Source organism: Callospermophilus lateralis, chromosome 3 (genome assembly GCF_048772815.1).
Source record: "Callospermophilus lateralis isolate mCalLat2 chromosome 3, mCalLat2.hap1, whole genome shotgun sequence".
NCBI lineage: Eukaryota > Metazoa > Chordata > Mammalia > Rodentia > Sciuridae > Callospermophilus > Callospermophilus lateralis.
The window spans coordinates 169,142,576-169,167,873 of record NC_135307.1 but is presented as its reverse complement, the minus strand read 5'-3'; the positions used below and the strand labels follow the sequence as shown (position 1 = coordinate 169,167,873).

The window sequence follows — 25,298 nt, the reverse complement described above, 5'->3', positions numbered from 1 at the left end:
CAACAGCCATTCTGGTGGCTGCCATGATGGGTATGTGGCACATCCAGGTCACTCACAGGGTTTGGACACACAGAAGATGCTTGAAATAGAAAACTTGAGACTCCTTCAATCTTTAAGAAAGCTGGTCTCAACAAGTCCACTTTGATGCAGAAGCGCTGCGGCATCAAAGGAAGAAAGGACCAGCAGGGCCCCGTGGCCCTGGCTGAAATCGAACCATCTGAGGCCAAATATGACAACTCACGCTCTCTCCCTCACGCCACCTACTTCAGAGTTTGTATCCATTTCTATTACACAAGTAAAATAAATTCATTTTATTTTATTTTAAAAATATAAACAAACAAGAGCTGGGGTTGTGGCTCAGTAGTAGAGTGCTTGCTTAGCATGTGTGACGCACTCAGTTCAATTTTGAGCACCATATATAAATAAGTGAATAAAATTCAAAAAAAAAAATCAGAAAGATTAATATCCATGGAAGAAAAAATATTGTGTGATTCTACTTATTTGGAGTGCCTACGATAGGCTAATTCATAAAGATAATAAGTAGAACAGAGGTTACCAGAAATTGGGGAGAAGATGGAGTAAAGGTACAGAGAGCTTCTGCTTGAGATAATGGGAAAGTTCTAGAAATGGATAGTGGGGATGGTCACGCAAGATTATGAATGTACTTAATGCCACTGAATTGTATATTTAATAGGAAAAAAGGGTAAATTTTATGATATATACATACATATGCATATTTCCACAATAATGGTAACATCTGAGAAAAAAAGATGGAAATAAAAATCTCCCCAAATTCGCCAGGCATGGTGGCGCGTGACTATAATCCCAGCGGCCTGGGAGGTTGAGGCAAGAGGATCGAAAGTTCAAAGCCAGCCTCAGCAATTTAGCAAGGAACTTAGCAACTCAGCGAGACCCTATCTCTAAAATAAATAAATAAATAAATAAAGGGCTGGAGATGTGGCCCAGTGGTTAAGCACCCCTGAGTTCAATCCCCAGTTAAAAAAAAAAAATCTCCCCAGAGTCCAACACCAAAAGATAATCACTGCTAACACTCTGCCATGGATCCTTGTAGACATACATGTAAACAGATTATTTATTGTACCAAAATAAAACAAGACTAGGCGTGGTGGCACATGTCTGTAATCCCAGCACTAGGAAGCCCGAGGCAGGATGATTCGATTTTTTTTTTTCTGGCACTGGGGATTGAACCCAGGGTTGCTTTACCACTGAGCCATATCCCCAGTCTTTTTTATTTTTTATTTTGAAATAGTTTCCCTAAGTAGCTTACAGTCTCAGTAAGTTGCTAAAGCTGACCTTGAATTTATGATCCTCCTGTTTCCACCTCCTGAGTAGTTGAGATTACAGGCATGCACCAAACCCAGGATGATCCTTTGAGTTCAGGGGTTCAAGATCAGCCTGAGCAACATAATGAGACCCTCATCTTAAAACACTACAAAACACCAAAAATAGTGCAATGTTTGGTGACCTGCTTCTTGGAAATATGTCTTATTTTCCCACATTTATACATACATAACTATATGCTTTATTTTTGAAACTACACTGGTTTCCCAACATATTCATATACCACAAACTCCATTTTTTACTGCTATTATCATCGCTGTTGTTATTATCATTATTATAAATATGCTACAAGGGCTGGAATTGTGGCTCAGTGGCAGAGCGCTTGCTTCACATGTGTGAGACACTGGATTCAATCCTCAGTACCACATAAAAGTAAATAAATTTTTTTAAAAAAGTATTGTGTCCACCTACAACTAAAAAAAAAAACAATTAAAATAATAAATAAATGTTGCAAGGGACATCCCCACACTGTTGTCCAATTATATACTTCGGATAAGAATTCCTGCTGGTGGAATTGCTGAGTCAGGGATTCCCTTGAGAGGGTATTCAACAGAGCATTAAGAGAAGAACCATATTAGAGATGTTGAATTCTGTCTTATAAAAGTTTCTCTCTCCCCATGAACTTTTCTTGGATTTCATGAAATTGTACAATGCTTCAGAAAGTTAGGGGCTGTCCTTTCCAAAGGAAACCAGTTCCTTCCTAACCCCCCTCCTCAGCCTTCTCTGGAGACATATATTTCCCATGCCATAAAATAAAAGTGGTGTACAAAGAAGGCATAATTACACAGAATTACACAGTTAATAACTACTGAATTACTTGTTCGACAGGAAAAAAAAATCTAAAATTGCCCGGTACTGGGTTCCCAATCAATGGTAGACACCACAAGCATGAACAAATGAAATTTTTTTGAGTTGGGCTCAGTGGCCCACACTTGTAATCCCAGCAACTTGGGAGGCTGAGGTAGGAGGATTGCAAGGTGAAGACCAGCTTCGGCAACTTAGATTTTATCTCAAAATAAAAAAGAAAATGGGCTAGGGACACAGCACAGGGGTAGAATGCCTCTGGATTCAATCCCCTGTATAGGAAGAAAAAAAAAAAAAAGAAAGAAAGAAAAGAATTTTTGTTGTTGAAATATTGTTCTTATGGACAGAAGGACAATCCAATGAGTTTTCTAAAGAGATAAAGGGCTAGAAAGGAATCGTCTATCGTTTTCCTTGGAGATGGAAAACTAAGGCCCAGAAAGACTCAGGATCAATATCTCCATAATCACTAAATGAACCCCAGAACTGGCTCACACAGTGGTTCAACTAGTTCAGAGCAGGGCTTAATTATAGTCCAAATATCAGCTATTGAGTACAACTCTTTCATTTTGTTTTTTTCCTGCAGTACTAGCATGAAACCCAGGGACCTCACGCGTGCTAGGCAGGAGTTTTACCCCTGAGCTATATCCCCAGCCCTTTTTATTTTATTTTGAGAGAGTGTCTTCCTAAATTGCCCAAGCTGACCCTGAACTTGTGATCCTCCTGCCTCAGTCTCCTGAATGGCTCTTCTAAGCATGTACCACCACACCCAGACAACTAGTACAATTCTTTTTTTTTTTTTTCCTTGAGGTACCAAGGATTGAACTCAGAGGCACTTAATTACTGAGCCAAATCCCCAGCCCCCCCCCTTTAAAAAAAAAAAAAACTTTAAAAAAAATTTTAGTTGTAGATGGACACAATACCTTTATTTTATTTATTTATGTGGTGCTGAAGATCGAACCCAGTGCCTCACACATGCAAGGCAAGCACTCTACCACTGAGCCACAACCCCAGTCCCCCAGCCATTTTTTTTTTTTTTTTTTTTTGTATTTTATTTGGAGACAGGGTCTCACTGATTTGCTTAGGGCCCCGCTAAGTTGCTGAGGCTGGCTTTGATCTCCCAATCCTCCTGCCATTGGGATTACAGGTGTGCACCACCATGCCCTGCTAAATCTTATTCTCCTGTTTTCTGTGTTTAAAATTGGAAATCAGATCACTGGGAAGGTCACACTATGTTGGTAGCTTGAAATCAGCCATGATGGTTTGTTCTTTTTCTTTTTCTTTTTGTACTAGGGATTGAAACTAGAGGCATTTTATCACTGAGCTACATCCCCAGACCTCTTTTATTTTTTATTTTTGGACCAGATCTCACTAGGTTGGTTAGGGTCTTGATAAATTGCTGAGACTAGCCTCCAATTTGCAATCCTCCTGCCTCAGCCTCACAAATCATTGGGATTACAGGCATGTACCACCACAGCCAGTTCATGGTGGGAATATTTACACCATAGAAATTGGCAAACAGAACAAAGCAGCCTTCCTCTACCTGACCCTTTTGAGAGCCAGGTGTTAAATAAACATTTACTGTTACAATCTAGCTATGAAAACACTGAGCAGGTGACCTCAGTTTGCTATCTTCAAAGCATTATAACTTTCCATGTTGTACCATGCTATACGCTCTCAAATCCATTATCGCCCATTTCTTATTAATCAATGAACCAGCAAATATTTTCCTGAATGCTTGCTCTGTGCCATCCCTGCCTAATCACATATGATTTTTATAATATAACTGTGAGGGGCTGGGGATGTGGCTCAAGTGGTAGCGCGCTCGCCTGGCATGCGTGCGGCCCTGGTTCGATTCTCAGCACCACGTACAAAGATGTGTCCGCCGATAACTAAAAAATAAATATTAAAAAAGTTCTCTCTCTCTCTCTCTCTCTCTCTCTCTCTCTCTCTCTCTCTCCTTTCTCTTTTAAAAAAAATAATATAACTGTGATACAGTTACTATAATTTCCATCTTACAATGGAGGAAACTGAGACTTATAAATGAGTTTTTAATTACAGACTATTGCCCATCTTAGGTTGGTTTCCCCAGAAGTAGAAACTGATACAAAGATTCAAGTGCAAGTGCAAAGTGGGTAGAGAAGTGAGCCAGGAAGGGGAAGATAGCCAATGAAGGGAACAAGTTACCACTAAGAGCAATTCAGTCCTTCTAGGAAACTTTAGAGATAGCACAGACCATGTCCCAAAGTAATCCCAGGAGGTGAGGGAGCTGGAGTGTTTATACACCTTCTCCCCTCAGTCATTGGTTGAGGCCTAGGGAACGTAAGCAGGACACTGACAGTGTATATTACATTACCCCAGATCTTGCAGCCAGAAAATGTTAGAATGCAAGTCAAGTTCCAAATTCAATTTTCATTCTCACTTATAGAAATGAGCAGTTACCAAACACAACTGAGTGCCGGCTCCGTGTAAAACACCACGTTGATGAAATGAACCTACTTAACCAAATTATTTTGGGTTGCTATATCCAAAGAAAACACAAGACATCTTTTTATCAATTTTCATCAACAGAAGAGGGGGGGAAAAAGGTGCCTGTAAGTCACTGCCTTCTCACAGGAATTAGCCAAATGCCCTTCCAGTTCTCCTTCTTCTGTGAGAGATTTCCCTCTGATTCAGCCACAGAAGCCTTGGGCAGAAGTTCCAGAGCCTCAAACTATCATCCCAAATGACTGATTACAGGCCTCAGAGTCTGCCATCCCAGGATGATGGAAAATGACCCACTGGCGGCTCAGCCAGTTGAGTCTAAGGATGTCCTTGTTTATTACGCCTCCTGCCCCATCCACTAACCCCCACTGTCCCAAGGCCACATCCTCCATGGGAACCCACAAGCAGGTCAAATAAATGAAACCAACAATCACAGGTCTGTGGGAGTTTACCCCATCTTAAGGACTTTAAAAAAAAAAATTCTTCTGGAAGGAAGGGAGGTGTTTAAACAGACAGAGTCTCACTGGCATAAATAAATGGACAATATTGTAAAAAAGTGATAGGAGGCTTAGGAGGTGGTAGGAGGAACTGCTACTCTAGCTTTATAAACTCAGCTGAAGCAGCTCTTTGCATCCATGACTTGAAGACAGAGACTGGACATCTTGTTCCATTTCAAGCACACTGCTGAGATCTGCCCAGTTTTTCACTGGGGGAAGAGAAGGAGGTTGGGTCAAGCCCTGGAATTGTTCTTTGTATCCTCAGTCTACCTCCCAGCCTCTCTTTAGGGACTCTCTCCGGGTAACCTGGCCCTGCCTCCACATCCCCAACCTCCAGACATTTCCTGCCAAGTATCCCAACAAAGCCTGAGAGCCATAATCTGGCCCAAGTTCTTTTGTACTTTGATGACAGGTCCCTTTCTGGCAAGCCTCACAGTCCAGCTCTTTGAGGCGCAGAGGTGCCAAGACGCTCGGCTCTAGGCACCTCTCCAGCCAACTTTCTCAGCCATTCCTAAGCAGCTCACACACAGAACTGCAGACAAGAAGCCTGTCTCTGTGACACCAGGAAATAGATCAAGAAATAAAAGCTAAACCAGTAGGACATGTACCAGATGGCCCAGGGCATCTGAGAATGAGGAAGAGAGGTAAGAGATGGAAAATAATCATCTACCATACCCCACGCTGGCTGCAGTGTCATACAAACTGGGAAAAAAGACCTGAACCTCCTAAGAGAAGCCACCCAGAGACGCAGAGAGATGGACTGTAGAGCCCCAGGAGCAGAGGAAGCCTCAGGAAGGTAGGAATGATGCTGGCTGGACAGACACACTCACAGGGACAGCACATGCTCTAGCTCACCTGGCCAGCTGCACAGAGTGCACCCCTACCTTCTCTGGGAAGGAAGCTTCAATGGGGGACTTCAGATCCTCTGACCTCCTCTCAGCCTGGATCCTTGAAATTGCTCCTCATCATTCTAATGGGATTTCAACAGCTTAGAGAGTACTGAAGTGCTTGGGATAGGTCTAGGCTATACCCCAAGTTTTATCCTGTGTCTCCCCAATACACCACTTTGTTGTCCCATTTGTTAAAAAAAAGAAGTGGTCCTGCCTTCCAGGCTCCCCAGCACAGGAGATCCCAAACCATACCAGTCCACACCCCCAGGTACCCAGGCAGGCTACATGCTCTGCCTCCATCTTCTCCCAGGGCAAAAACTACCCCTTTGTCCAAAACCCCACCTCTGCAAGTTCAGACACCATTCCATGCCCTCTTCCAGAGGGAGATTCCAGATGTCAGCCTGCCCTGTCCAAAGGAGAAAATAGAGCCCACACATTCATGGCCCTAAGGCCAAGGAGGCTCTCTGATCCCAAACAGGCACCACTTAAGAGGACAAGACCTCAGTTCCCAGGATACAAGTTAAAAAAACAAAAACAAACAACAACAGCAAAAACTGTTCTTAAACCCAATATATGTTTGCCTTGAGAGGTCTCTTTAACCCTCAGACAACCTGCAGATAAAGTACCCAGTAAGTAAATGTGGGTTGAAAAGTAAGATGGGTCAACCTCAGATCCCCATCCACAGGCTCCTGAAAGAAGAACTTGGACTCCCACCTATTTAAATAGAATTGTGGTTACCAATTCTTTCCTCCAATTGTGTCAGAACTAACTGGCAGGAATAAAATTTGCTCAGAGACAAATCGCTATTTGTGGTTCCATTCCTTCACACATTCATTCATCACATGGAAGGTACTTACTATAACCCTGGCTGGCTGCAGACTAGGACTCTGCTCTCCCGAGGAATGCGTTCTAGGCCCCTGGGTTCCAGACACCTGAGAATAAAGTGTATGCAGCCCTAAGAAGCCTGGCTCTCAGCTTCTTAGTTATGGAGGTACAGAGGTGCTAATGGACAGTGCAGAGGCCACACATCATCCAGAAAAACAGAACTTTTGGTCTCCCTTTCAGGCCACCTCCACTCTCCGCTGTCCCCAGGGCTCTCTGGCTTAGAGCTGAGTGCACTATGAAATGCAGAAGTTGCCTAGGCCGCCCAAAGCACCTGCTCAGAAAGGACTCAAAGCTGGGTCCCCAGTGACCCAGGCGGCCGGGAGACCGCAAAGAGGAAGTACACCGAGGACCACAGGCCTCTGAGCTCCCAGCAGCAGTTCGGAAGGCAGAGAGAGCCATGTGCGCGCCTAGTCCCTGCGCTGGGAACCGGGATTAGCCTTTGGGGAACTTGTCCAGCTTCCAGGAAGGAACGGGAGGATTGGGGTAGGACACTCCCCAGGGCTGCTGGGCCTGCCCAGCTCTGCACCTGCTACCCGGCTCAACTTCACCAGGGAGTCCCAGAGACCCTGAGTCTGGGTTGGGGGCACTTTCCTGCCACCACCATTGGCGCGGAGAGAAGGATGGACCCCCACCCCCCAAGGGTTAAAGGGGAGGAACTCAGAGCCACAACTTTCTTGGGGCGGAAGGCGGGTGGGCTGGGGCTGGGCGCCTACCAAGCCCTCGGGGCAGTTCGCACGCCTGGGCTCCCCCCGTGGCTGGGGGAGAAGGAAGGAGACCCGGGGGCAGGAGAAGACTGAGGGGCTGACCGGGACGGGACAGGGGACACGGAAGAAAAACTTTGGGCGAGGTGGGGCGACGCAGGAAGGGGACCGCCCGGTGCCCCACACCTTGCGCCCAGCATCGGGCGCCGGTGCCTAGCTCCCAGCGCCCGGGCCAGGTGCCTTGCCTGCGTCCCGGGCCAGCTGCATCCCGCGCGCGCCTCTGGGACCGAGGAGTTGCAAAGTGGGGGCGCCGCTGCCGGGGGCGGGGATGCTCCAGCCGCGCCTCTGCCAGCGACCGGCGGCCCAGCTCAGTCGGGCCGGGCGGCGGCGGAGGTGGCAGCGCTATGGGGGGTCGGCCGCCCCGCCCTCCTTGCTCCCCTCCGCGCCTCCGCGCCCTCCTTCCCGTCCCTCTGCCTTTATCAGCCCTACCGGGTCTGACCGTCCTCTCTCCTCCTCTTTCTCTCGCTCTCCATCACTCCCCCACCCTCTTCGCTCGCCTTTCTTCCTTCCCTCCTCTCCCGCCCTCCCTTCCCCTCTCTCCCCTCCAGAGGGCGGAGCTTCTCCCCTCCCTCTTAGACAATGCTGTGACTGCTCGTCCCCTTCCCCGCCCGCCAAGTCGGGGCTCGGGCTGCCAGGGCTTCTTCCGGGCTGGGGGAGGTGAGAAGGGGGTAAGGGTGCGGGGGTGGGAAGATGAGCTAGCTACTCTCACCCCATCGCCGCTGCCGTCTCCAAGTGGGATGGAGACTTGGCTCCGGCTCCTCGGCTCGCCTGGCGCGGTGACAGCCACTCCCCGGGAGTAGTCACACTGCTCTACCGAGCCCACCTAGAGCGACCGGATTCTCCACGCAGGAGATGTGCCGTTTCAGTTGGTTTGGTTTTTATCAACATCATCCCAGCTTATTCCCCCAAAGGGTTGGAGTTGGGCAGAGGCTAAACACGCCCTGTCGACTTGGCGGGCTGGCAGACGTGACAGCAATGTGAAGGAGGACAAGTTTCTTTGTCCCTCTTTCACCTCCCCCTCTTCTCCATCCCTGGACCTCCGGGCACTTCCAGTGTCCAGGAGGTCTCAAACACCCCAGCTACGGGTTCTCTACCCTCCTTTCAGATTTCTCCCCCCACCCCCACCCCGCATACATACCTCCGCCCTGCAGAAAGGTCCCAGCCAAAGGGGAAGGGAGCATAACGATTAATGGTGGCCAGTTCCCCAATTTACAGCCCCATCAGCTCATCCTGCTTGGAAGCCAAACATTCCTTATTGAATTCATTGTTTGGATCTTGGAATGTGTCTCCCTTAGAAACAATGTTATAAATGGTGATCTGCTTCCCAGGCCAGCCACAAAAGTCTGTTGAACCCAAAATGCAGTTGCAGGGCCTTACTGAGAACTGTCAGCTACCCTGAACAAGAAGGCCACTGGTTAGCTTTTTCTATTGAAAATAAATAAATAAATATGCTTTTTTTCCTCCTTGAGCTAGAAAACATAAACCTTTCCCATTAATGTTCCCTCTTTGAAGCCACTATTCTGTTAAGCTTCTTTCTTTTGCAGGTAACAGGAGGACCCTCAGGGAATGTATTCTGAGGACATGGGAGTTTCTCAGGTCAGAAACTGTTGGGAGAGCTCAGTAAGAGGAGATGCAGAGCTGGAAGGCTTCCAGTAACCCAGGATAAACCTTCTCCAAGGGGTTCTTTCTTCTCTTCTAGAGTGATCTTTTCTGCTTTGCAGACACATGACCAGAAGTCATGACTTCTATAACTAGGGCTTGGTGCAGGGCTGCTCAAGAAAGCAGCCACATGCTGCTAGAATCCCTTAGTCTCCCCGGAAAGTAGCTCACAGGCTTACCTTGAATCAGGTGACCATCCTATGACCCATCCCCTGAGCCACGTGTAGGCTCCCTTGTCCCATGTCCCATCAAGAACACTGACCCTAGAGTTTGTTTAAAACCAAACCTATTTCTCTCTAATTATATTCTCCATCATGGTAAATACATTGATTGATTGATTGATTGATTGAAGACACTATTCATCAGTTTCCCTTAGAAGCCACAAGAGAAAAAGGAAAAGTCTGTCTTCCTAAAAGAAAAGATAGGGACAATACATCTGGGATAAAGATATTTTGAAAATATTGCATTAATATTGCATTAAAGTCCACCCTTGAGGGCTGGGGATGTGGCTTACTTACCTAGCATGTGTGATGCTCTGGGTTCCTTTCCCAGTACTAGAAAAAAAACAACCATGTTTTCTTATAGGTTTCCACCCTCAAGAGCTGGACAGGAAGGCTCATGGTATAGGGAAGCAGCAGGTGAGCCTTCCAGAAGGAGTTCTTCAATAAAAATAAAGACAAATGCTGGGAGTGAAGCTCCATGATAGAGCATTTACCTAACATGCATGAAGTTCTGGGTTTGATCTCCAAAGACGCAAAAAAAAAAAAAAAAAAACACAACAATGAAAAACACACTAGAGCCACAGATGTGATTTTAAACTTTATTTATTTATTTGTAGTAGAGATTGAACTCAGGGGCACTTAACCACTGAGCAACATCCCCAGCTCTATTTTGTATTTCATTTAGAGAGAAGGTCTCACTGAGTTGTTTGGGCATCGCTAAATTGCTGAGGCTGACTTTGAACTCTCAATCCTGCTCCTGGGCTGCTGGGATGCCACTGCATTCAGCTTGATTTTAAACTTTCTAGTAATCCCATTTAAAATGGTAAAAAAGAAACAGGTGAAATTAATTTTAACAATATTTTTTATTTAACCCAGTATATCCAAAGTATTGTCATTTCAACATGTAATCTATGTACAGGAATTATTCATGAGATATTTTACATTCTATTTTCATACTTGAGCAGAAATTAAGTATATATTTATACTTCTCCACACCTCAATTCAGATTTAAATTTTCATTAAAAATATTCAAATTGCAGTTATATAAAACTAGTTGTAGATTCATATAACCAAGTTGTTCTAAACATACTTAAATGGTTCCCAGCAATTGAATTGAGTATCAGTGTATAAATTCTAATTTTAGATATGAATAAATAAGCTTAGAAGTCAGTTCCCAGGGGCACTGGACATATTCTAAGTACTCAATAGCCACATGTGACAAGTGGCTTCCATAGGGACAGCACAGGCCCAGAGAGTAAGAATTGACCCATCTACAAAAGAAGATCTAGTCAGTCATAGAGAAATAAGGAAGTCTAAGCAAATCTGTTCCTGGGACCCCAGTAAAGCTTTGAAAGAGAGTTGAAGTGGCCCCAAACTGGACCCATAGAAGGGAACTCCTGAGAAGACTGAAGGGGTTCTGAGTTACAAAGGACTGTTTTGTGCTCCGCAGGGATACTGAGAGGCTCCAGTAGTCATGCTTTGGGGATCGCCCTGTGAGAAACACTTAAGGGACTAACATGCCACCATTCAGCTTCTCTGTTTCAAGGGCTTGGTAGGTCAACAAGAATACCCAGAAAGGGGTAGAATGATTGCCCAAATGGTCACAATTACTCCCCTCCCTGCCTGTATATTCTTTGCAATGAGACTTTGCAGTTCCTCCAGTTTCTCCACCTGGAATCTGGGTTGACACTGTGACCTGTCAATAGAATATAGCAGATACTGTATTGTGCCTTCCCAAAGCCTGGGCATCAAGCAAGAAGCCCTATAGTCTTCTACTCTCTCTATTGGAACTTGGTCTCTACCATGTTCACAAACCTTGGGCTAGCCCAGTAGAAAATGGGAGACCACACAGTCCAGGGCCAAGTCAGCTGAGTTGTTCCAGCCAAAACCCTAGCTGAGAGAGTTCAACCAAAATCAGTAATTCCCTCTCCAGCTGCCTGGATTTGATGGTGTCCCCGCAAAGTTCATTCTTTGGAAGCTTAATTCCTCCATGTGGCAGTGCTGTGTGGAGGTGGTCAGGCCATGGGACTGAGCCCTCATGAATGGCTTCAGGCCTTTCTCTGATGACTTAGTTCTTTCTCTCAAAGGACCTAATTAGTTACCTTGAGAGTGGCTTGTTATAAAACAAGTTTATCCCTTGTGTTCTGTCTCTTTGTCTCTTTTGAATGCACCTGCGTGCCCTACCATTCTTTATCACAAGTTGAAACAGCACATGGTCCTCATCAGATGTGGCCAATCAATCTCAGACCTTGCAGCATCCAGAATCCAAAGGCAAAAGAAACCTTTTCAACACCCCCCCCTTTTTTTAAATACAAATTACCTAGTCTCAGGTATTGTTATAGCAAACAGAAAATGGAGTAAGACACTAACCCAGAACTGACCACAGACGGCTGAAAGAGCCCACCTGGGTTCAGTCCAAATACCCAATAAAAGCACAGCTAAACAGGTTGCCATTGTAAGCTACTAGAATTTGGGGCGGCTTGTTTTACAGCAATTGCTAACTGATAAAGAACTTAACAGGTCCTGTGGTCATGGCTGATGTGACTGGGGTACTAGTGGACACAAGCCTGGAGGCCCTGGATTTGTTCATAAGCTTGTGAGATACCTCTGGGAACTCCCCTGTCCTGCCTGCCTGTGTCCCTGAACCATCCAAAGCAGCAGAGAGGTGTTTTCTAATGGCTTAAGTGTGAATGAGCTGGTGACATTTAGATTTATAGCTGTTAATATGATTCCACTTATTTTCTCAAGCTGGAGAGACCCAGGGAAATTTGAGTAACAAAGATTTTGTCAGTAACCTCTACAAGTTTTTCTTTCATGGGAAAGAACTATCTTAATTAAAAGTCTCCACTTTATCTACCATGAAGAAATTTCCATGGTATCTAAAATATTTATATGGGACAGTGTCTGGATCTATCCTTGGAGATGGCAAGGGTAGCTTAAGCTTTTATAAAGCCCCAGACAGAAAACTTACCAGATTTTCCCTCCTGCAGTTAAAACACAAACAAAGGGTGATAAGAAGGAAAAAGGAAAGCAAAGAATCCAAAGCACGTGATCTAGACTTACTCCTTGCCACCAAATATGTCTCTTTTCACAAAAAGTATTTGCTAGTGAGCCTCAAGGCCAAACTCTCTCTCTCTCTCTCTCTCTCTCTCTCTCTCTCTCTCTCTCTCAGAAGCCATCCTGCTAAACAAATTGCTTATGAATAGTCTGGTAACTGAACTGTTTCAAATTAGATGGAATACTTCATAGAATTTTCCTAGGAATCTATTCAAGTTTCCTTTACCCCAGGGTTACATTCCACCAAAGATCCTTTCCCATTTTTGGAAAGAAATATCAGTTTCTTGGTGTGAATCCATACATACCATCATAGTAAATATTGAGTGTCCACTTAAAAAGTGGACACTCAATATTTGAGCCCCAAACAGTATTAGGTAGCATCTTGTCCAGAAATATATTTGGTGGGTTCAAAGATTGGAACTTAAGAAAAATCAAGTCACCATAGCATTTGGTTGCAAGAAACAGAGGCCATTTGAATGAGCTTAAGTAAAGAAAGATTCGTTTTAAAGAACTAAGGTTCTCTGGCAGGGCCCACAGGAAGGAAGTGAGCCAGGTCCAAGATGGGTCGTGACTGCAGCCTGGAGAGTCTTCTCTCCCCTTCTCTTTCCTTGTCCCCTGCGATTCTTGTATTACCTTCTCTTTCCTGCTCCAAGTTATGACCAGATGGTGGCCTTCCTCGACATACACCACAATGTCTACATTGCTGAAGCAACTGTCATCAACTCACTTGACCTCTGGTGCCATCAGCAGTAGCCAGGAAGGAAGTGGGGACCAGGATGTGGTGTGGGTCCAGGTTCTCAGAAGGTGAGGGGCAGACAGCTCATATGGCCTGTTCATCTCTCCCTTGTTGGTGCTTATACCCAGGTTTGTGGCCAGGCTTGAGGGCTCCTCTCCACCTGCCTCTGTCCTTGAGCATCCCTAAGTTATCCTAAATGGGTGGGGGGGGGATCTCTGATTCACATCTTTTTTGTGGGGGTGGAGATACCAGGGATTAAACTCAGGGGCATTCAACTACTGAGCCCTTTTTTGTATTTTATTTAGAGACAGGGTCTCACTGAGTCGCCTAGAGTCTCAGTAAGTTGCTGAAGCTGGCTTTAAACTCGTGATCCTCCTGCCTCAGCCTCCCAAGCCTCTGGGACTACAGGCGGGCTGATCCATGCCTTTTCTTTCTCCACATATTTTCCCAAGTATTTTCCTTCTCCTGGCATGTTGTTACCTCCTCTCCCTGCTGACAAAGCTAAGGGTGGTCTTTCCTCAGCCATGGTAACTGCCCTCTGCTCTTCAGCCTTTCAATTTAAACATATGATCTAAGTTAAAAAAAAAAAATCATCAAACATACTACCCAATTCATCCCCTGAATGCCTTAGTTCGACTAGAACTGTTCCCAAAGCCCTCATTTTGGAGCTGTTCCTCATGCCGACTCATCCTCCAAAACTTGGCCCAAGTGCCACCTCTTCTGGGGACAAGGCCCATTTGGGACCTGGCCCCCTCCCTGACCAGCCTTTCCTCACTCACCCCCCGCCCCAACCACCATTTCCTCAACCTTCTCACCATCTCCAAATGCAGCCACAGTGAGCATTTCCTCCAATCAACCAGCCAAGAACCAGGATGGCGACTTATTTACCAGTTCATCTCCTTCTCACGGGCTGTCCGGAAAAGTGTGAACACATTTGGGAAACCAGCAAAATCAATTTAGCCGTTGTGATGGGTACTCACAGTGTGGCAGAGGAGAGTATAACATAGGTTATACAGGATATGTATAACTGCCATTCAAATCTCATCACAGTACAAGCATTAACTCATTAATCCTCATCCACCTAAGAGGTGGCGTGATTATTATTCTCACTTTAGACATAAGGAAACTGAAGCACAGAGTAGTTAGGTAACTTGCCCATGATCACAGCCAGAAGGGACCAGAGCTGGGATGTGAATCCCTGAATCCATCTCTAGTCTCTCTCCCAACTTCTGTGCTTTCTGCTCCCCGCCCTGTGCAGCCAGGTCCAGTGGAGGTATGATACCCAGACTGCTAGCCTCAACCAACACCTGAAACCATTCAGGGAACCTGGGGCTGGAGGATGGCATAAATCCTAGGGTGAGGGGGAGAGAGTCAGGGTTATTGCTTCCTTGCAATTTCCCCAGGGTTGGGCATAGGAAACAGCAGAACCTCACCACAGAGCCCCTGGGGTGACAGTTCAATGTCCACCAAGCTGTGAGGCCAGCACAAGTTGGCCTTAGTGTACGACCCTCACTCCCATTTCTTCCCCTCTACTCACCCTCTTTTTTTCTTTGATTATGATGTGGAAGGCTCCGTCATTCACCAGTTCATTCAACAAACATGTAACGGGCATCTGCCATGACAGAACTGTTTCTGCACTCAGAAGGCAGAGCCCTGTCAAATCATTATAGTTGATGAGAGAAGTAAATATGTATTACCCTAGTGAAATAATATATTGAGGTGTTCACAGATCTACACACACACACACACACACACACACACACTTCTGACTTGTTGAGCTTTCCCCTGAGCCAGAGAGACTTCTTGCCAACACTCAAGAAAGGCTTTCTCTTCACTGGATAAAAATGATTTTCTCTTGAATTCAATAACATAATGAAAGCAAAAAAATAAATAAATGAAAAAGTTAAGTACACAAGAAAAGATAAATACACAAGAAAAATAATACAATGGAAACAAAGAACAACTATAAACTGCCAGGGCTTAGGAAAAAAAGTAAGACAGAAAAATAAACCATCACTGAAGTGAAAAGACCCAATAAAGGAGAAAACACTGAAGAAAATTTAGAGAGGGCCATGGGAGGTCCTTCGGAAAAAATGAACATAGCAACATGGAGAATAACAAGAATTCTAAAAGACGGAAGATGAAATAATAAGTGTGGGAAATCTAACACGTATAATTGACATTCACATGTATAAATCAAGAAAAATTTCCTTAACCAAACAATTTGATTTTTTAAAAGAGCATACTATATTGAGAAATGGATATGTCTGTTTTTCTTTTTTATTTTTTTACCAGAATGTTCCATGAGGTATGCTGTATTTGTCAGCTTGCCATCACTGTAACAAAATATCTGAGATAATCAACTCATAAGGAGAAAAAATTTATTTTATCTCATGGTTTCACAGGTTTCAGACCATGGTCACTTGGTCCTGTTTCTTTTGGGTCTTATCAAAGGTCATAGTGGGGAGGCTACAGTGGAGCAAGCTGTTTACCTTACCACAGCCAAGAAATGAAAGAGAGAAAAGGAAGGGACTGGGATCCCACTGTCCCCTTTAAGGTCATGCCACCAATGATCCAAATTCCTCCCACCAGATTCCAATTCTTAAAATTTCTATCACCTTTCAATAGTGCCACGCTGGGGACTAAGTCTTTAACACAGAGACCTCTGGGGAGCATTCTAGATCCAAACTAGAGCATCCGAGGACAGAGATTTTTATCCTTTTACATTAATGCCATGCTCTTCATGCTTAAATCATGCCTGGTACTTGGGAGGCCCCAATAAGCATTTGACAAAATAATAACTAAAGGAACAAGCCAACTGACACCAATATATCCTCTCAATGTTACCATATTTCAAACATAAATATTCTTTGGTTACTCAGAAGAAAAGTCAAATTATCCATTTAGAAAGAAAGAAAGAAAGAAAGAAAGAAAGAAAGAAAGAAAGAAAGAAAGAAAAAGCCTAACTAGAAATTTCAGCCCAGTAATGCCCAAAGCTAGAGTATAAAAAGTTAGTCTTGTCCTTTTTAATGCTACCATGGTGTTCTAAAGAAAGAAAATAGGATCCCGGAACATTATATCAACTCAAACCCTAAGCCAACCATAAATCATGCAATTAAAAAAAAAAAAAAAACACCTCAGTTATATTGAAGAAAATATTAAAAAACCAAGTTTGGTAAACAAATAAAGAAAGAAATAGGTAAAAGCACCCATAGGGAGCACTGAATACATTTAGTTTGAGATTTAATTTAAAATAACTATTGCAATTATGATTACAAAATGAAACATAAATGTTATAAATCATTATGGTGTAGAAGCTAAAAAAGAAATGAAAGTAAGAATTTGTTAAGTGTCCTGATCTCCTCATGTTTTAATGGAAGGGAATGAGAAGATTTGTTTAAAGTAGGTGGCCCAACTAGTAGAGAAATAAACGAATTCAAGGTTATACAAGCATCCAGTAGTTAGAGGGAGGCACCCGCATCTTTGGTGGTCTTGGGGCTCAAGCAGCGCTGATGTCATTTCATGTGTTGGGCCAAAGATGAAGAGCAAACTGCAAAGTGCTCAACTGTCTTGGACAAAGAAGATTTGTCTCCTACAAAGAGAGTGTCCCTGTGGAGAAATAAAATACTGGAACTAATAATAGCAATAAGAACCAAAACAGAGGGAAGAATAGAAGGGGGAGGAAATGGAAGCAAAATGATTTGGTCCTTGATTGTAGTGGACCTTCAATTCCTTATGCCCAAAGGAATGGAGGATTAAATAAAGAGTATAAAAAGATGAGGACTCTTTTGTACTATTTGGCTTGTTTCTATATATATATATATATATATATATAAAATAATTAAAATGAAAAGAAGAACAGCCGGGCATGGTGGTGCATGCCTGTAACAGCAGCTCCGGAGGCTGAGGCAGGAGGATCACATGTTCAAAGCCAGCCTCAGCAATGGCAAGGTGCTAAGCAACTCAGTGAGACCCTGTCTCTAAAGAAAATACAAAATAGGGCTGGGGATGTGGCTCAGTGGGTGAGTGCCCCTGAGTTCAATCCCTGTTTAGTCCCCCCTGCAAAAAAAAAAAAAAAAAAAGAGTCTATGGGGTAGGGAGGGAAGAGAAAATGTGGGAAGAAGCAAGCCGGGAGGGAAGCCAGTCAGCTGGGTGCTGATGGGATCCTGAAGAGGTGTCTAGCATGCTGCCTTCTCTATAGGTTAATCCAGAAGGGTGGGAACCAACAATGAGACCCTCTAATTTCAGGCTGGGGTGGGATCTGAAAGTAGAAAAGTATACCCACTTCCCATCAGTCTCCTGAAGCAACATGGTATCCATGGCATGTGGCCACTTAGGGCGTCCTCAGCAGTGATGGACCAGACCCAGAGAGTTTCTGGAGGATGCAGGGAGCTGTGGGAAAGAAGCCAATGTTTCCCCCACCCCAGAGAAGGCCATGGAAGCCAGAAGAGAGGAAGCTGGGGGTTCCAAGTACATCTCAAGTTGGGATAAGAGGACCCACAAAAAGATCATGTTTAAGCCATGCTAGAGATGACATGAGGCTCAGACATCTTGGGGGAGCCAGGGTGGAAGATGCTGTACCCAGAACAAGCATGCCACCTGCCCAGGACTAGATTTCCCCACTCACCCCCCAAATTGCCAAGATGTTACATAAGCCCACTGCCCCCACCAAAATGGAGATGAGACTCGGAGGGTGGGGCGAGCAGAATTCACTGAGTTTTCACTGAAATGACTGAGTTTACCAGAAATTGACCCTCCATGCTTTTTGTTACTAATTGAACAGAAATTCAAAATAGAGGCTAAGTTTTTTTTTGTTTTTTTTTTTTAACTAAAAAGTTTTTTCTCAGCAAAAGAAACAATCTGTGAGGTGAATAGAGAGCCTACGTCTTGGGAACAAATCTTTACCCCTCACACATCAGATACAGCACTAATCTGCAGGGTATTTTAAAGAGCTCAAAAAGCTAAACACCAAAAAAAAACAAAAAAACCAAGTAACCCAATCAATAAATGGGCCAAGGAACTCAACAGACACTTCTCAGAAGAGGATATACAATCATTCAACAAGTATACGAAAAAATGTTCATCATCGCTAGTGAATAGAGAAATGCAAATCAAAATTACACTAAGATTTCATCTCACTCCAGTTCAGAATGGCAGCTATTAAGAATACAAACAACAATAAGTGTTGTCGAGGATGTGGGGAAAAAGGTACACTCATATACTGCTGGTGTGACTGCAAATTGGTGTGGCCAATATGGAAAGCAGTATGGAGAGTTCTTGGAAAATTGGGAATGGAACCACTATTTGACCCAGCTATCCTTCTCCTCAGTCTACATCCAAAGGACTTAAAAACAGCATACTATAGGGACACAGCCACATCAATGTTTATAGCAGCACAATTCACAATAGCTAAACTGTGGAACCAACCTAGATTACCTTCAATAGATGAATGAATTAAAAAAAATGCGGCATATATACATAATGGGATATTACTCAGCAATAAAAGAGAATAAAATCATGGCATTTGCAGGTAAATGGATGGTGTTAGAGAAGATAATGTTAAGTGAAGTTAGCCAATCCCAAAAAACCAAATGCCAAATGTTTTCTCTGATATAAGGAGGCTGATTCATAATAGGGTAGGGAGGGGAGCATGGGAGGAATAGAAGAACTTTAGATAGGACTGAGGGGTGGGAGGGGAAGGGAGGGGGCATGGGGTTAGAAATAATGGTGGAATGTGATGGACATTATTATCCAAAGCACATGCATGAAGACACGAATTGGTGTAAACATACTTTGTATACAACCAGAGATATGAAAAATTGTGCTCTATATGTGTAATAAGAATTATAATGCATTCTGCTATCATATATAAATAAAAAATTAATTAAAAAATAAATATATCTTGAGTACAATGTGAATTAAAAATCTTTTCATTAAAAAAAAATTCCATATGGTCATATATCAATGTATTTGACCTGAAATTTCAAGTGAGAATAAGAGATAAATGTTTTAGATCTTTCCTAATCAGAGTGTGGTCCAGAGGCCAGCATCATCATCATCACCTAGAAGTTGGTGATAAATTCAGAACCAGGCCTCAGGCTGTGTTAAATTGTAATAAGATGACCAGGTGCTGCATGCAAGTAGGTGGAGACCTCGACTGTAATACAGTGGCAGGTGTTACCTGGCAGCACCTAGGAAGATATATATTAGGGGTCTAAGGGGTGACCTTGAGAAGGAGGTGACATCTGGCTTAGGTCTTAAGGGTTAGCAGGAGTTCCTGAGATGGGGCAGGACAATGCAGGCAGAGGTAGTAGCAAGTTCAAAGCCATGAAAAGCCTGGCTCAGTCAGACAGTGGTGTGTGGTCCATTGTGACTGGAACAAAAGGTGGGAAATGAGAGGTGTTTTATGTTCCCCTTATGCAGCCAAGAAACAAAACTCCAGATGAGTGGAGTTCCCGGTTTCCTGTGGCGCTTCAGGGACACAGTGCACCTTCCCCTGTGTGTGAACGTGGTTCAAACTGCAGAGCTGGCTGGGGAGCAAAGCCACCTCCTGTCACAGGGAGATGCAGACCCTTCTGAGAGGAGCCAGCTGGGGAAGTTTCTTGGAGGACACATGTGCTTCCTGGGCCAAGAACCTCAGCAAGGAGCCAAGGAAGGAGAGGGGGGGTTGGTGCAGCCAGCGAGACAGCCCGTGAGCGCCTCTTCCAGTCTGTCCTGAGATGCTGACCCTCTGCCCAGAGCTGGCCACACCTCTGCAATTGCAAAGCCAACTTCCTAAGTTGCATTGCTTTGAGACCTGGCCAGCCTCTCCTCCCTGTCCCTGGCCCACCAACCCTCCACTCTGCACAGAGATGAACACACGTACCCTACCTAATCACTTTGCTATGGGGACTTCCCCACGCCTTCCTGCTGTGCCCTGATTGAGAACAGGCCCCAGCCACCCAGCCCTTCCAACAAGCTTAACCTCTTCTTCTCCAACCCCAGCCACCAGGGAGGAGTGGGAAGGAGGGTCTTAAGCAGTTAAGTGACCCAATGAGAATGTAATTGCCAACGCTCAGTCAAAGGGCTCTTGCTCTGTGGGAAGAAGTTAGTGTCCAGGTAAGCAGGGAGGGTGTGAAGAGATGGGCACTGGAGCGGGAGGAGGAGAGAGGGGCCGGGTCTGGTCTTGTGGGCTGTGGTAAGGAGCTTGGGGTTTCATTCATATTGCAATGGGCTGCCCTTGCATAACGGACTTGCTATAGAGCTGAGACCTCACGCCCTTGTGGGAGAAGCTGGTGAGGTAACATCTATAAGAAGACCATTGGGAGCTCAGAAGAAAGTCACAGGGGAAGCAATGAAGAAATCTACGGAAGGCTGTTGCTTGTGTGTGCGGTGGTAAGCCTGAGTCAGCAAGGGAGGCCTGGGAAGAAAAGGCGGACACAAAGTGAGGGAAAGCAAAGATGGATGGAAACTCAGGGAGGGACACCAAAACCTGTGAGGACACACTGGAACACGTGTCTTTCCCACAGCTGGGAGTGACTTGCAGGAGATGCTAATGCACTAAGACTCACAGCTGCACGTGGAGGCAATCCAGGGTGAGAAAGAGCAGCAGTTGGCCTAACTGGCCTCACGCTAAAGAAGCCAGGCAGTAGCAGCTTGGGGATAGGGACAGATGCAGCTGTGGTTGGTGGCACCTGGATCCTGCACTTATCTTCCAAATGCTGCTGCTGCTTTATGTCTTTTTTTCAGAATGTGCACAAGTTTCTCTTGTGAACAACTTTGACTTGGACCTGCAGAGGGAAGAGAATTCCAGGAAATGTGATTCCAGCTTAAGCTGATTGATACAGAAGAAGCGACCCCAGAGTCCAAGCAGAGACCTGGGGGGAGCCTAAGTTGAGAGCTCTAATTCTGGTTTTAATATTACAAAGGCACTCAGATCAATGACTTTGTACTAGTTTCTGAATGCTGTTTTGAGAAACTGCATTTATAGGAGTGTGATGGCATACAATGACTTTGCTCTTAATTTTTTTTTTTTTTTGCATCCCATCTTTTACTCTATAAGTGCATCTACCTTCTGCTTTTCATGTTGAAGTCTGTACACTTAAGCCTTCTAATAACTGTGTTAGTAAATAACTAGGGCCAGAGATGGAGCTCAGTGGTAGAGTGCTTTCCTAGCATGCATGAGGCTCTGGAATTGATTCTCAGCACCACACACACAAAGTGCTTTAATTGATCTTAAAAAAAATTGCAATGGAATGCCATAGATGTATTTGAGGTAGTAAAGGATTATGATTACAATATGTAAACTGGTTGAGGAGTTATTATGGAAGTTGAGGAACAAAATTGTGGTTTACTTGGAATCTAGAGTTCTATCAGTCAGGGGTTGCCATGATACTACTTTTTAAAAAACACCCTAAAGCTCAGTGTTTAAAATGATGTACATTGGTGGGGAGTAGTTGGGATAGTTTCGCTTCCTGCTGCAGTTCTGCTCTACCCGTCTCGCATAATCTCCAAATCAGTGGCTATCTGGGGACTGTTCTTCCCATGGTGATGTCTGAGGTGCAAAAGAGCAAGCCCTACCCAAGCACATTTCGTGTCTTTGTGACATCCCATTGGCTGAAGTAAGTCACATGTCCAAGCTCAAAGTCAAGGTTTATAGAAGTATACCCTACCTGCAGAGGGAGGGATTGCAAAGTCACATGGCAAAGAGTGTGGATTCAGGGTGGGTCAAAAATTGAGAAAAGGGATGCAATCTATTATAAAAGGTAGCAGAGGTAGCCTTCTGTCACTATAACAAATTCCCGAGATATGTTAACTTAAAGGAGAAAAGGTTTGTTTACTTTGGCTCACAGTTTCAGAGATTTTAGTCCATGGCCAGCTAGTCTATCTTTGGGGGGCCTGTGGTTATGCAGAGCATCATGGTGGAAACACATGGTTGGACAAAGCTGCTCATCTCATGAAAGGAAGTGAAAGAGAAGAGGAGGGGCTAGGATCTTAATATCACCTTCAAGGACACTCCCCCAATGACCTAACTTCCTTCCATTAGGCCCCACCTTCTAAAGGTTCCATCACCTCCTGATAGCACCCTTGACTGGGGACCAAGACATTCAGTGACGTCTTGGGACGTAGGAGAAATTCTAGATCCAAAATATAGCACAGTGGATGTGCAGAGAGGAGGACAGACTCAGGAGGCGGTTGCAAGGCAAAACTCCCAGGCTTTAGTGATAGACCAGACATGTAAGATGGCAGACAGAGAGGAATTGCAAGTGGCAGCCAGGTTTTCAGTGAGGGTGTTGTGGCTGGAAGAGAAGGATCTCTGGTGAAGAGGGGAGGTGATGTCTTCAGTTGGAGAGGATCCATGGTCCCTTCAGGTAAGCAGGTGGCTTTAGGGCTGGAAACTCAGACATGAGGTCTGGGTAAAGTTTAGAATTTCTAGTCACCAGCTTGTCAGTGCCCTCCAGAGGGCTTTGTGAGTAGCAGTAACCCACGATATCACAGGAGATCTGTCCTCCTTTCCCCAACCCACACCTCGACATGGACCCCTATAGACAAAAGACCCACGTGACTAAGTTCAAGGGGCACCACACTGCCACACGAAAGAACAGTTCTCACTCAAATTTGGAGAGCTCAGAGGAGGACATAACTCTACATGTGACTGGAGAGAAAATTTGTGTTGTCTTGAGAAAATTATCTGTAAAAGCTTCAGAGTAATGTGCAACCTCCCAGGGCCTCTACCCCTAAGAGGGAACACCTGTGAAAATTGGTGATAACTGTGATGGGTGTCATAGTTTGGGGTCTCTCAAATGCAGACAGCGAGGCACAGATTAAAGTGCAAGTTGGTAAGGTAGATAGTGGATGTGGAGCAGGAAGGGGCAGTAAATGACCCAACACGCACATATGGAGCAGGTTACCACCATGGGCAACTGGGCTCCATTCAGCAATCCCACTTCTGGGGATGGATTTTATCTTTTGTTTAAACTTATGGGCAACAATGATTTTTTTTTTGTGGCTCTATGTGATGATCAAAAAAACTGGGAATAAAATATTCCTGAACTCTGAATAAACTACGGTAAATCCACAGAAAGAAATATTATAAAACCAGCATGAAAAAAAATTAAGAGTGATGTCAGCTAAATTATTTCCACAAGTTATCACTGAGTGTTCCATTCAAGGTGCAGAAAAGTATGTATATATTTTCACTTTATGGTTTAGATATGCCCCCCAAAAGCTCATGTATAAGACCATAATCAGTGGATTAATTAATCTACCAATGTAAATTAACTGGGTAGTGTAGATGTGACTAGATATGTCACTGGGGGTGTACCTTTGGGATCTATATTTTGTCCCTGGTGAGCAGAGCTCTGCTTCCTGTCATGTCCTGAACTATTTCCTGCTGCCATGGCCTTCCACCATGATGTTCTGCCTCACCTCGGGCCCAGAGCTATGGAGTCAGCTGTCCCTGGACTGAACCTCCGAAACCATGAGCCAAAATGAAGTTTTCCTCCTCTACATTGTTCTTGTCAGGTCATTTGGTCACAGCGACATACACACACACACAGTGTGTGTGTGTGTGTACAAGTAGAATAGCTAGATGTTTACATGGTTATATGAACACAGAGAAATATATGAATGATACAGAGAAGGTCGCTGACATGTATTACTACAGCAATCAGAAGTTGGGCAGGAGAGGGAAATGGCAGAAGTAAGTAAACAGAGAAGATGAATAAAAGGCTGAACTGAAAAGAAATCGGTAGGCATAGGGTCTTATTCATAAGACTGCATCTCCACGCACAAAATGTTAGAGAATGCAGGATAGGTCTCTCTCTTCCCTTTTGTAGGAATGCCCAAGCTGCATTCCTAAAGGGAAAAAGCCAAGTTACACAATGCATATGCTACAGTTCTATTTCAGGAAAACAAACAGGCAAGCCTGGCCCTTGTATATGTGCCTTATGATGGTGTCAGGTGTGTTAAACAAGGAGAACACAGTGAAAGGACACACCTGGTGGAAGTAATGGGTTACTCTAAGGGAGGGGGGTTTGGGCGCAGAAGAATAGTAGTTTTCACATCTTTTTTTTTTTTTTTTTCAGAGAGAGAGAGAAATTTTTAATATTTATTTTTTAGTTTTCGGTGGACACAACATCTTTATTTTATTTTTGTGTGGTGCTGTGGATTGAACCCAGCACCCCGCACGTGCCAGGCAAGTGCGCTACCGCTTGAGCCACATCCCCAGCCCAAGTTTTCACATCTTTATATTGATTCCAGTGGTTCATGGCTCCTAGCTGGGCCAGTTTGTGCAGCTAAAGCACACACACCATGACAGTGGCTCCATAAAGCTATTGATGTATGCCTGTGAGACGTGGAAAGGAACTGAGGAGGAATGGAATCGAATTTATTGAGGATCTATATTTTAACCTCTCTACTCCTTTCTACAACTATTATTTCCATTTTACAGAGAAGAAAACAGAAGACCAAAGTTCAAGTTGCATGCTCCAAGGAGCACGGATGGTCAATTGTGAGGTTGAACGCTATGAACTGCTAGTCTAATTTCAAATTACTTTGTGTCTACAAAATCCCTGATGGTCAAGGACACAGCTGTATTGATTACAGCAGACACTCAAGTAACAAAGGTTTAAATAATTGTTCTCTCTTGTGCCAAAGTTGGGCTGAAGTCATCAGAAGAAACCCTGGGATTTCGGAATCCTTTTGTATTTTTCTGCCTTGCCAGGTGCTGTCCTTGTCTGAATGGACCATGTTGGTTGACCACCATTCTACTTTTCAGCAGTGGGGACAAAGGCAAAGATGGGGATAAACAAGATACTATTTAAGAACCCAACTCAGAAGTTGCCTCTCAGCTTTGACTATGCCTCATTGGCTAGAGCCCAGTCACATGTCACACTGAGCCACCAGAAAGGCTGGGAAATGTAGTCTTGAGTACTTCTCAAATTCTACAACTGCAAAGAGTGGGA

The 25,298-nt window shown here is 44.4% G+C and overlaps 1 protein-coding gene across 1 annotated transcript in view; it reads right to left on the bottom strand.

Moving 5' to 3' along the window:
- Nucleotides 1–8,178, bottom strand: part of Rassf2 (Ras association domain family member 2) — a 42,397-nt gene extending 34,219 nt beyond the window's left edge. Inside the window, exons 1-2 of the mRNA XM_076851571.2 lie at nt 8,110–8,178; nt 6,892–6,966 (exon numbers count right to left, since the gene is read on the bottom strand). The gene's annotated coding sequence lies outside the window, so the exon portion shown is untranslated. The remainder of the gene's footprint in view (nt 1–6,891; nt 6,967–8,109) is intronic.
- Nucleotides 8,179–25,298: the final 17,120 nt, after the last annotated feature.